This window comes from Nanorana parkeri, unplaced genomic scaffold, assembly GCF_000935625.1.
Source record: "Nanorana parkeri isolate BGI_ZX_2015 unplaced genomic scaffold, ASM93562v1 scaffold405, whole genome shotgun sequence".
Classification (NCBI taxonomy): Eukaryota; Metazoa; Chordata; class Amphibia; order Anura; family Dicroglossidae; genus Nanorana; species Nanorana parkeri.
The window spans coordinates 944251-954876 of NW_017306673.1; the positions used below are offsets into that span (position 1 = coordinate 944251).

At 45.0% G+C, this 10626-nt stretch overlaps 1 long non-coding RNA gene across 1 annotated transcript; it reads left to right on the forward strand.

The window, feature by feature from the left end:
* Positions 1 to 317: 317 nt before the first annotated feature.
* LOC108789547 lies at positions 318 to 10258 on the forward strand. The gene is made up of 4 exons (XR_001941407.1): positions 318 to 331; positions 851 to 853; positions 2774 to 2777; positions 10187 to 10258. It is a non-coding gene; the product is annotated as an uncharacterized LOC108789547 (long non-coding RNA).
* Positions 10259 to 10626: the final 368 nt, after the last annotated feature.

Genomic DNA, 10626 nt, shown 5'->3' on the forward strand with positions numbered 1-10626 from the left:
CATCCAAATAGTGAACAATGCCATCACAGCCTACCACCCATTCTAAAAATGAAGAAAACGACTCAAAGTAAAAACAAGACAAAGAACACCCCATCGGCAAACACCTATCGAAAAAATAACAACCATCAAAATAAAAACCCAAAGAATTAAAAGCAGCCGGGACTATAGGCAGGAGCCTAAAAGCTGACTGAATATCAGCTTTTGCTAACAAAGCGTCACGACCAAATTTCTTAACCTTGGCAATCGCTTCAGCAAAAGTTGTATATGAAACAGAACATAAGGTTCTATCTATATCCAAATTCAGCGAATCGTCCTTAGGATAAGAAAGGTGGTGAATTAATCTAAAGGAATTGGGCTCTTTTTTATGAACCAAACCCAACGGGGAAATGCGGAAATTCGCAAACGGTGGCGTAGCGAAAGGACCTGCAAATCTCCCCGCCAAAACTTCTTTGAAAATTTTAGATTTAACAACTGAATAGAATTCCTGAACCGAACTTAAGTTATTTACAACCGTACAAGCCATACCCTTAAATGTAGGGAGATAAAAACCAAACCGAAACCCATCAATGAGCAAGTGCGCCTTCCCCCGATCTGGGTACTGCACCAGCCACGGCAGCATTTTTTCCAGCCTCACAGGCGTGCAGGCTTTTTTGAAAAATATCTTTGACCGCCGTGGAAGGTACACAACCCTTTTTAAAACATTTGCTCAACTGATGCGGACTAGCACAAAATGAACATTCGTGCCTATATTTACATGCTGCAGCCCATTTGCAGTGACCCTCATTAAAAGCAAAACAAAAACCCTTGCGAAGTGAGGATGTAGAAACAGAAACGGGTTGTTTAAAAGGAGTTTGTCTCTGTGATGATAGCAGATTCAACCACAACCCAACATCTTTCATCCCAATAATAGGCGTAACAACTGGAGAAACGATACTAGCACTACCCCCAACTGCCACCGGCTGATCCCAAACTGATGCAAGAGATGAGGAAGGGGCAGACATTTTATCAGCAATATTGGACAGTGATGAAATCAAATCCTTTAAAAAATTGCACTTCTCAGATTCACCACTGCAATTACCTGAAGTATGGACAGGAAGTGAAGAAGGCACCGCAACGCCGCTTCCGACCAGTGGTAACACCTGGGGAAGATGGCTTGCTTCAGAAGGAACCTGCACACCGCCGACTGACATCTGCGCTGGCTGAGAAAGGAGAGAAGAAAACTGTCCAATTGGCAACTCACGTACAGCCTGATGTCTGTGTAAAGATGCTCCTGCAGAAGTGGAAGCTGAAGATTGAAGGCTTGCTTCGGCATGAATCCGCTCATCGCCGACCGACAGCTGTGCTGGTTGAAAGAGGAGAAGAAAGCTGCCCCACTGCCACATCACTCATAGCAGTACGTCTGTGTAAAGTTGCTGCTGTAGAAACGGAGGCCGTCTGCTGTCCAGAGCTTGTACCACCAGCTGCGTCTCTGAAAGAAAATCGTTGAGCCTCTTCTAACTGCCCAACTGTCACACCGCACAACCACAGCTTGTTGCCTAGGGGACACTGTATGGCCTCTGACTCCTCCCCGTCGGCTCCTGATTGGAGACGGCGAATAAGCCCGGCCTTTCCTCCTGACGTGCTTAGCCACGCCCCCTTCCGCCTCTGACGTCCTGGTCACCTCCTCCACTTGACTCGGCGCGAAGCGGTTCAGACACCCGTCGAGGCGTCGCAGACGCAAAACCCGTCCGGTCCCTCTGACCATCTGCATCCACGGAACCTTCTGGCTGGCCACATCGGGGGGGGGCGGCATCCTCCCAACTTTCAACAACGTTTCGTCCGTCCATCATGACATCAGCCGCCGACCGGTGAGTGACTTCTTCTACCTCTGTCTCTTCTCCCAGGCAGTGACGAAGCCAGTTTTCTCCCCTAGTGCTCTGTGCCTTCTCCAGGACCTTCCGCATTAAATCCTCCATGGCGATTCTTGCTTGCAGCTTGAAGATCAGGATTCCAACTGATGATTATTCCTAGGAGCACCTCCTTATATAGGGTGGCTGTGGAAACTTCCAGAAATCCTCGTGGCGATGTTTTCCCGCCAAAATAAAGATTATTCCCGCCAAAAAAATGACAGTTAAATTCTCTTAAAGGGGCCGTAACTGAAATATATTTAAAACTGGGAAAAAACACACAAAATCACAATAATAGTCCCCACATTCCCATTAAAATGGGCCTCTAATGGACGCCATTTTTACAATAGAAGAGGTAGTATTCTAACTGATCCAGACCATGTCTCCCACCTCCCCTCCATTCCAATAATGCAGCCTCTGTTGGTGTCTTTGCTTTTGGACACTACTGGGAGTGATGGATGTCTGTGTCCCCCACCATGCACTATACTTCCTTCCTCTGAGTCTGTCAAGGTACCATGCACAGGCGTCCTCACACCACATACAATTACCCACGCAGGATGACCAAATTAATATGACCACACTGGATGAGGTTATGCACAAGGTTTATTTGTTACACAGCAAACAAAACTACAAACCCTCTCAAATCTCCACAGGTTTAGCAGTGAAGTAACAAAACCACGGTTGGAGCAAACACACCTACAGCCAGGGGGGAACAGAAACAAGGAGGGGTAACAGGACTGCAGATAGACAGCAGGGCTCAGGATACAGGAAGAGTGGTCAGGTAACAAGCCGGGTCGTTAACAGGAGGGCAGCGCAGTACAGGAACAGGATCCAAGAAGAGTGGTCGGGTAACAAGCCGGGTCAGTGAAAGGTTTGCAGATAGGAAGCAGGGTTCAGGAAGCAGGGTTCAGGTTCCAAGGCACAGGACATGGTGTAACAGACGGACCATGATGGGAGCCGGTACCGCGGGTCGTGGGCTCACTGCGCAGGCGCGCCGCGGGTCTGCGACTCAGAGACGTCAGCGTCAGAGGGTGACGTCCACCGCCGCCATCCAGCAACACCCTGCGCAGGCGCATAGAGAGATCCCTCTCTCTCTCCCTCGAGAACCGTCCACATCGGGCGCAGGCGCGCCGCGGGACTCCGCCCCCTTCAGACGCAGCACTCGGCTTAAAAGCCGCATCTCAGCACTTGATCAGCGTCTTCTGTTGAGTGTGCAGGACGCTGATCAGCTCAGCTCCCCACTCGCCTTACATAGGACCTGACGCCTACAAACCTCATCTGAGCATCTGAGGCCAGCACTAAAACCGCAAGTAACCAGGGAATCTCCCTGGGAGTAGGGAACCTTGCTGTCCACAATTGATTACATACAATTCCTATTTGATGTCTGCTGACCCTTGCTGTCCACAATTGATATATACATATTACTATTTGATGTCTGCTGACCCTTGCTGTCCACAATTGATTATATACAATTACTATTGAGGTCTGCTGAACCTTGCTGTCCACAATTGATTATATACAATTACTATTGATGTCTGCTGACCCTTGCTGTCCACAATTGATTATATACAATTACTATTGATGTCTGCTGAACCTTGCTGTCCACAATTGATTATATACAATTACTATTGATGTCTGCCGAACCTTGCTGTCCACAATTGATTATATACAATGACTATTGATGTCTGCTGAACCCCATTTTGTTACACCTCTCAGTGCAAACGGGGTATGATGTGTTGCAACTTCCTCGCAGCCTTATTCCAAAACTGGGTATAGCGAGGTGGAGGAGTTGCTATCTGATTCCCGTCCTAATCCTTCAGCTGAGAACCGCAGTTGCGATCCACGTTTTCCACAGCCGATACAGGCGAGCGTCACACATGGGAGTCAGTCAGGAGCAGGCGACGCAATACTGAGCCAGCTTCCTGACTGCAGGGAGGGCCTAAATATCCTCCCAGGAAGCACCAGGTGATGGGGTGATAACTCACAGCCTGGGCACACCCGCAGGTGAGTACTGGAGCTGCAGCTTTCCAGCACCACCCAGTGGTGGTCTGGTTCCTGGCAGTTCCTGGCTGCTGGAGACACCCGCAGGCAAGCACAGGAACTGCAGGACCTGGCTCCAGCGCCACCTGGGGGTGCTCTGGATCCTGACAGACTCCTTCATCAATACAGAAGGAACCACAGTGGAGGGACACAGGCATTTGACACTCCTGGAAGTGTCAAATGTTGAAAACACTGACAAAGGGTTTTGCACTGAAATGGAGTAGAGGTTGGAGAAGCAGGTCCCCAGAGAGGGGAGTATATTAACTCTTCGATTGTAGGAGAGGGTCAGTTTGATTTCTTTAGAGACCGGACAGGGTCATTGCAAAGGGTCTTTGTAGAGCCCCCACCAAACCACCTTACCTGTACACCCTCGCAGCTCGTTCCTCCATTGCAGCCAGCACTGAAATCACTAATGGGTAACTAAGGGGAGCAGTGACATCACTCCTTCAGTCATGTGACAGTGGTTAGGCCTAGCAAGTAATGTGCACAATGTGCCAATAGTCCAAAAAAAACTAAATACAAACATTCCAAGGATCCCGTTCTACCCTGTGCTTCACCAGGCCCTCTAGGAAATCAATTCAAGTGTTGTGTGACCCCTTATTTGAAAAGTAGGTCAAAATGCATTGTAGACTGACAGCGCACGTCTATGAGTGAGTGAACATTTGCATGGGGTATATAGGTGAATGCTTGCTGCCAAATTTGGTTATCTGTACCCAGTGCAGGTTTTATGTACTTTACTGTGTGAGTACGGTATATTGGATGCTTTTATGTTTGGCTTTAATAAAGGGGTAAAGTTTATTCTATGAGCCTCACCTTTTTGTCTCACATGAATGGGATCCAGCACACTTTTATTGAGAAGGAATGGAGTCCAAGCATTGATTTCTGGGGCAAGATTCTGTACAATCGGTTTCTTCCATTGGGTGTTCTAGATACACTGCAAAAAGCTGAGGAGGAATTCTGAATTGAATCTAGCCAGGAGCATTGTTTTGTGCATTTTGACCTAATTTTCAAAAAAGGAGTGAAACACCTTTTTTGGATTATTGGCACATTGTGGACATTATATATAAAATAACTTTTTGGTCTTTTTGCACATATATTTATGCACATATTTACTTATTTGCACTTTGTGTGATGCTAAATGATTTATTGAAGGATTTTTAAAATAATATATATTAGTGATGCAATGATACCCATATTGATATTAGTGCTGATACTGAGCTTTTACACGATTATTCCTACCTGTGCAAAGGCTACGATACCAAAAATCGATACTGGCGCTTTAACTTATGCAAATTACACGGCTGCCTTAGGTCCTGCACTTGCTCGGCACCTCACTGCAGCCTTCTTTGGAACCATGCAGCGCCTCTGTTTAAAGTGCTTCTGCCGACCCGCACATCCCCCCTCCCAGAGACCCTCTGCCCCCAGACATCAGGCTGGAGCAGAGCTGCAGCACAAGGTGCTCTATGTGCAGGTATGATGCAGCAAAACTGCACCTGAACTCCACAGCTAATTTAAAAATATTGTCTGCTGTTTCTATGCTTTTGTCAGGATACCCTGCACAGGCGTTCTCACACCACATGCAGGTACCCACGCAGGATGACCAAATTAATATGCCCACACAGGATAGGGTTATATGCACAGTTTATTGGTTCCACATCAACAAAACTACAAACCAAACAAAGAGGGGTAACAGGTCTGCAGATGTACAGCAGGCCTCGGGATACAAGAAGAGTGGTCAGGTACAAGCCGAGTCGTTAACAGGAGGGCAGCGCGGTACAGCAACAGGATTCAATGGAGAGTGGTTGGGTAACAAGCCGGGTCGGTGACGGGTTTTCAGATAGGCAGCAAGGTTCAGGCAGCAAGGTCATCAGTCAGGTTTAGCAACACAATACTGAGCCAGCTTCCTGACTGCAAGGAGGGCCTAAATACCCTCCCAGGAAGCACCAGGTGATGGGATGATCAGTCACAGCTTGGGCACACCCGCAGGTGAGTACCGGAGCTGCAGGTTCCTTACAGTTCCTGGCTGCTGGAGACACCCGCAGGCGAGCACAGGAACTGCTGGACCCGGCTCCAGCGCCACCTGGGGGTGCTCTGGATCCTGACAGCTTTATTCTGCATTGCTGTATAATGTATTGTGGGATTTGTAGTCCTCTATAGCTGGTGCCATTCTGCATTGCTGTATAATGTATTGCTGGCATTTGTAGTCCTCTATAGTCAGTGCTATATTGCATTGTTGTATAATGTATTGCTGAGACTTTTAGTCCTCTATAGCTGATGGTATACTGCATTGGGTTGTTTTTTGTTTTTAGCGCTGTATGTTTTCATCTTATATACAGTACTTTGGGTATTTATACAGCAGCTGTGTTAGGGTAGAAGAATAATAATCGCAATCACTTGCTTGTTTGTATATATATTGGCCTAGCCACTGGCTGCTAGGCCTGAGCACTGTCACCGGGGAGGAGGTAACATCCTGCTGCATACAGGAATGTGCCTAATATTGTCACCGTCTGCGTCAGTGACAGCGTCTCTTTAAGAAAATGTTACCTTGTTAGCTGGCAATAAGCTATATAATGGGTCACAATAATCAGCATATTTGCATTAGAACCTACAAGGCTGACAAAGTGTCATTAGCTAAACACACATCTTGGCTTCCTCCGACCATGTGCTACCTCCACACTGTGACTGAAGCATTTCCCCACTAAAACTGAAAGAAAGGTTTAGGCTAGAGCTCCACGTTATGTTCTAAGATAATAAAATTCTGTCCAAAGGGAGAAACATACCATTTTTTTTTTTTTTTTAACAGCAAAGAAAATAAACATTTGCATAAATGAAATTATCATAAAACCAAATGTGTTTCATTTTTCATTTAAATGTGATCGCTTTCTGCGCTAGTTCTGAGCAATGTTAATTTGCTAAAACTTTAAAATGAGTATACATAATAATAACAGGAGCAAGTTCAACACTGTTTAATGAACACAATTAAACATGAAACGTTGGGTTGACATGTTCCATCTGGAGCATTATAAGATTAATTATCTGTTATCTACATAGGAACAGTATTGGAAGTCTTAATATTTTGCTCTCAATCTAGCTGTAGTTTCCAGTTTTGCTGTGACTGAATAACGCCTTTAAAAACTTGCTGCAATTTCTTACTATTTGCGCACACATGACAAAATAAAAGCAGAGGCTCTGTAGAATAAAAATGCTAGTTGCAATTTTTTATATCGCGCGATATTTGCGCAAATGCTTATCAAACCAGTACTTTTAGGACAAAATAAACTTAACTAAAATTTAGTGCACAGAATATAATACCCAATTTTTTGGTAAATTATGAAAGATGGGGTCATGTCGGGTAAAGAGATACCAAACATGTCAAGCCTTCAAATTGCGTTCGCCCGTGGAGCCGCAAAAAACTTTAATACCCCAAATTTCCCATAGGGGACACTGTATACGCTTTTATCCCTCATAAGTTTAGTGCTAACAGTGATTAATGGCTCTACAATTATTGCTCTCACTCGTTTGCAGCGGCATGTAACATGTGTAGTGCAATTGTCGTTTTTGCACGTAGGTGCACCGACGCGTGTTTTCATGTGTATGTGTGTGCACGTGGGGGGTCGGGGGACTTAAAAACATTTTTTTTATTTTTCTTATATGCTACTTTTTTTTTAAACACCTTTTTTTTTTTTTTACACTAACCTTATTGCTATCACATAGGGGGCTAACAAGCCCCCTATGTAATAGCAGATAGGGTGTGACAGGTCCTTTTTATGACCCCTGATGCCACCTAGGGACCCCTAAGAAGCTGAGCTCTAAGAGCCGGAGAATGTAAATAGTGACAACGGAAGTGAAGTAATACACATCACTTCCAGGTCCAGTGATCGCAGGAGAGATCAGCAGCTGGAAGCCTCTGAATCTCTCTCTGATCGTTGCATGGAGACCCGCTGAACCGGTCCCGGGCCCCGCTCAGGGACAGTGGAGCACGGGCAAGCCGAGGGTGGCCCCGGCGGTAGGGAGAGGCAGGGCCGGTCAGTACAAACATTACGTCGGCTGTATAGACGCCGGATTGCTTGTACATTAACAGCAGTCGACGGCTGTTAAAAATGACACAAAGAACACGGCTACGGCAGCAGCAGCTGTGTTCTTGTTTTAACCACTTCTGCGGGCCGTCGTATATATATATACACGCATTGCGGCCCGGAAGTGGTTAATATTACCCATTGAGTAAACGGGAAAGCAAAACGTGCTAAAAGTTCACCACACAAAGTATTGTGGTGATCTGTGGCCATGGTGTTGTTTTTAAGAACATGGTTTATAGCAACATGCCTCTTCGCATATATACTAAAAAAGAGGGTTTGTATGTAATGAATTGTAAATGAGGAAGTATTTTATGAGCTGAACAAGATGACTTATGAGCTCATATGATAAAATACTAAACAAAATACCATGCCATCATCACAAATGTCTAACAAACAAGTACAACACAGTTAACAGTGTCACATTCTTCCAGTATTGACTTTTTTTCTGGCTCTCTGCAGTCAGAAACATAACATTTCAGAGCCACAAAGGAAATCAATGATGACAATTTTCCCTCTGCCAGATGCCAAGCCTCTGAATTGATGGGTAGCCAACTTTCTTGGTGGAACCAGCACAATATTTAGACCTTCTCAGATCACAATACTGGTCAGAATACATAGTAGTTAAAACTAAGTTTTCTCATTCTGGGTCACCAAACAGACATTAAAGGTAATGTACAGTGGTTTTGTGTATGTTTTTATTTATTCTGGTCTGAGCTAAAATATCAATATTTTTGTATTTCTTGTCAGATTATTAAGCACAACTGCATGATCATATGTTGTTTCCTTATTTGCAGCCACCAAGCAAAGCTTTTTGCTTATTTTCACATGCTTTCGGGATTTTCTTTACCTCTGCTGTCCTATTGCAAAAATTAGGTTGTTTACAGAGCTCAATAGCTTAAATTGAAATTTACAGACAGAAGTAAACAAGTCAGAACTCCTCCCCCCTCCCTCTGAATGCCTCAATCTGAGATCTCAGACAGGGACAGCCAGCCTGACAAAAGCCAACTGCTGGGATCTCTCTTTAGAAACGCATAGGCCTTTATTGTTATTTATAGCTGTCCACCAGCCACCACAGTGCTACTCTACACCACAACCTGCATTTTACATCCCATTAATAAATGCAAGTTGTGGTGTAGAACCTACTACGTCTCATAGAGTTCTGCTTAACATTGCAGAGAGAACTCAGTGATTGGAGGAGTAGTTGGTCACATGATGTTGACGGATCACTTGAACTGGCTCTCCTCCCCTTGGCTCTTTTCTTTACATGATTGCTCTGGGGTCCTAAAGCAGATGGAGCGCAATGTACATTTGTTTTTTTAAACAGTGATAGGGCTGTGTTATAACTGGAGCCCACATTGCTTTGGGAAGCCTTTAAAGTAGGGCTGGTAATGATTAAAATTTTCCTGTTCGATTAATCAAATTTCTTTTAAATCATTATACTGTACATATATATTTATTGTTCCTGTCACCTTCCCTGATATGTTCAGTCCAGGCAGTCAGCTGACCTAGTTTTGTGCCCTCTTGTTTCTCTCTTTGGTTTTCACATCCGATGCACTCATGAACCAGGAGACTCACCGGCCCAAGTGATTCCGTTCAGGTAACAAAGGGAAGGGGAGGAGTCCGGTGACATCACGGACATCTACAACGGACTCCTTCCCTTCGTTACCCATCACGGACAACTACATCACCCGACTCCTCCCCCTTCCCTTCGTTAGCCGACAGAGCCACTCGGGGAGGGGGTGAGGAGTCCAGTGACGTCGATGTCCGTAACGTCACCGGATCTCCAACGGACGACCCGGAAGCCGGCGGAGAGGTGAGTACTTTGATCGATCAAAATAATTTTGATCGATCAAAGAAATTAACGATTAATCAACGGATTAATCGTTAATTTCCGCACCCCTACTTTAAAGTAGAACTATGGCCTCACATCAAATAAAAAAACATGTGCTGTAGCACTTAATGATAAGTGCATTTACACTTACACTTTTCTCTTAGTCCCCCTGCAAAGTCCCACAGATTCCTGTTAATCCTGCCAGTGAAGTCCACCTAATGCAGCTTCCTGTGATGGAGTAGCAACAATACTGCACTGCTCCTGAACTCAGAGCAGAGTTGTCACTTTCATGTAGGTTGTGCCTGCTTGCACTACAGAGTGACAGAAAGCAAATTCAGGGATGTGTCTATCAGCATTGTTACTCCTGATTCAGAAGCCTGTAGCTTGTCATTCAGCACTTGGCCACACCCAGTCCTGCCCACTTATTTCTGGACTGACAGCACTGCCCCTGCAGCTAATCCCCCCTTCACTTTAAGCTGTATCGTCCAGGAGAGGGAGCATGTGAGACACTGATGAAGGTGATTTTGGCTCAATCGTGGAAGGTAAAGGAAGTATTTGTTTACTTTATGAGGCTTGTGCATCACATAGTAACTGAATTTGTTACTTGTCATATAGGAATAGTTAACTGTACTTTAAAGAAGAACTCCAGGCAGACATTTTATTAACCCTGGGGGTCAGCCCCATTGCAAGGGTTAGTAACATTTCTGCCTGGAGTTCTTCTTTACAATAAGTATTTTGCATATATAGTAAACCACATATAAAGTGTCAGTTTAAAATCTTATGATCTTTTAGA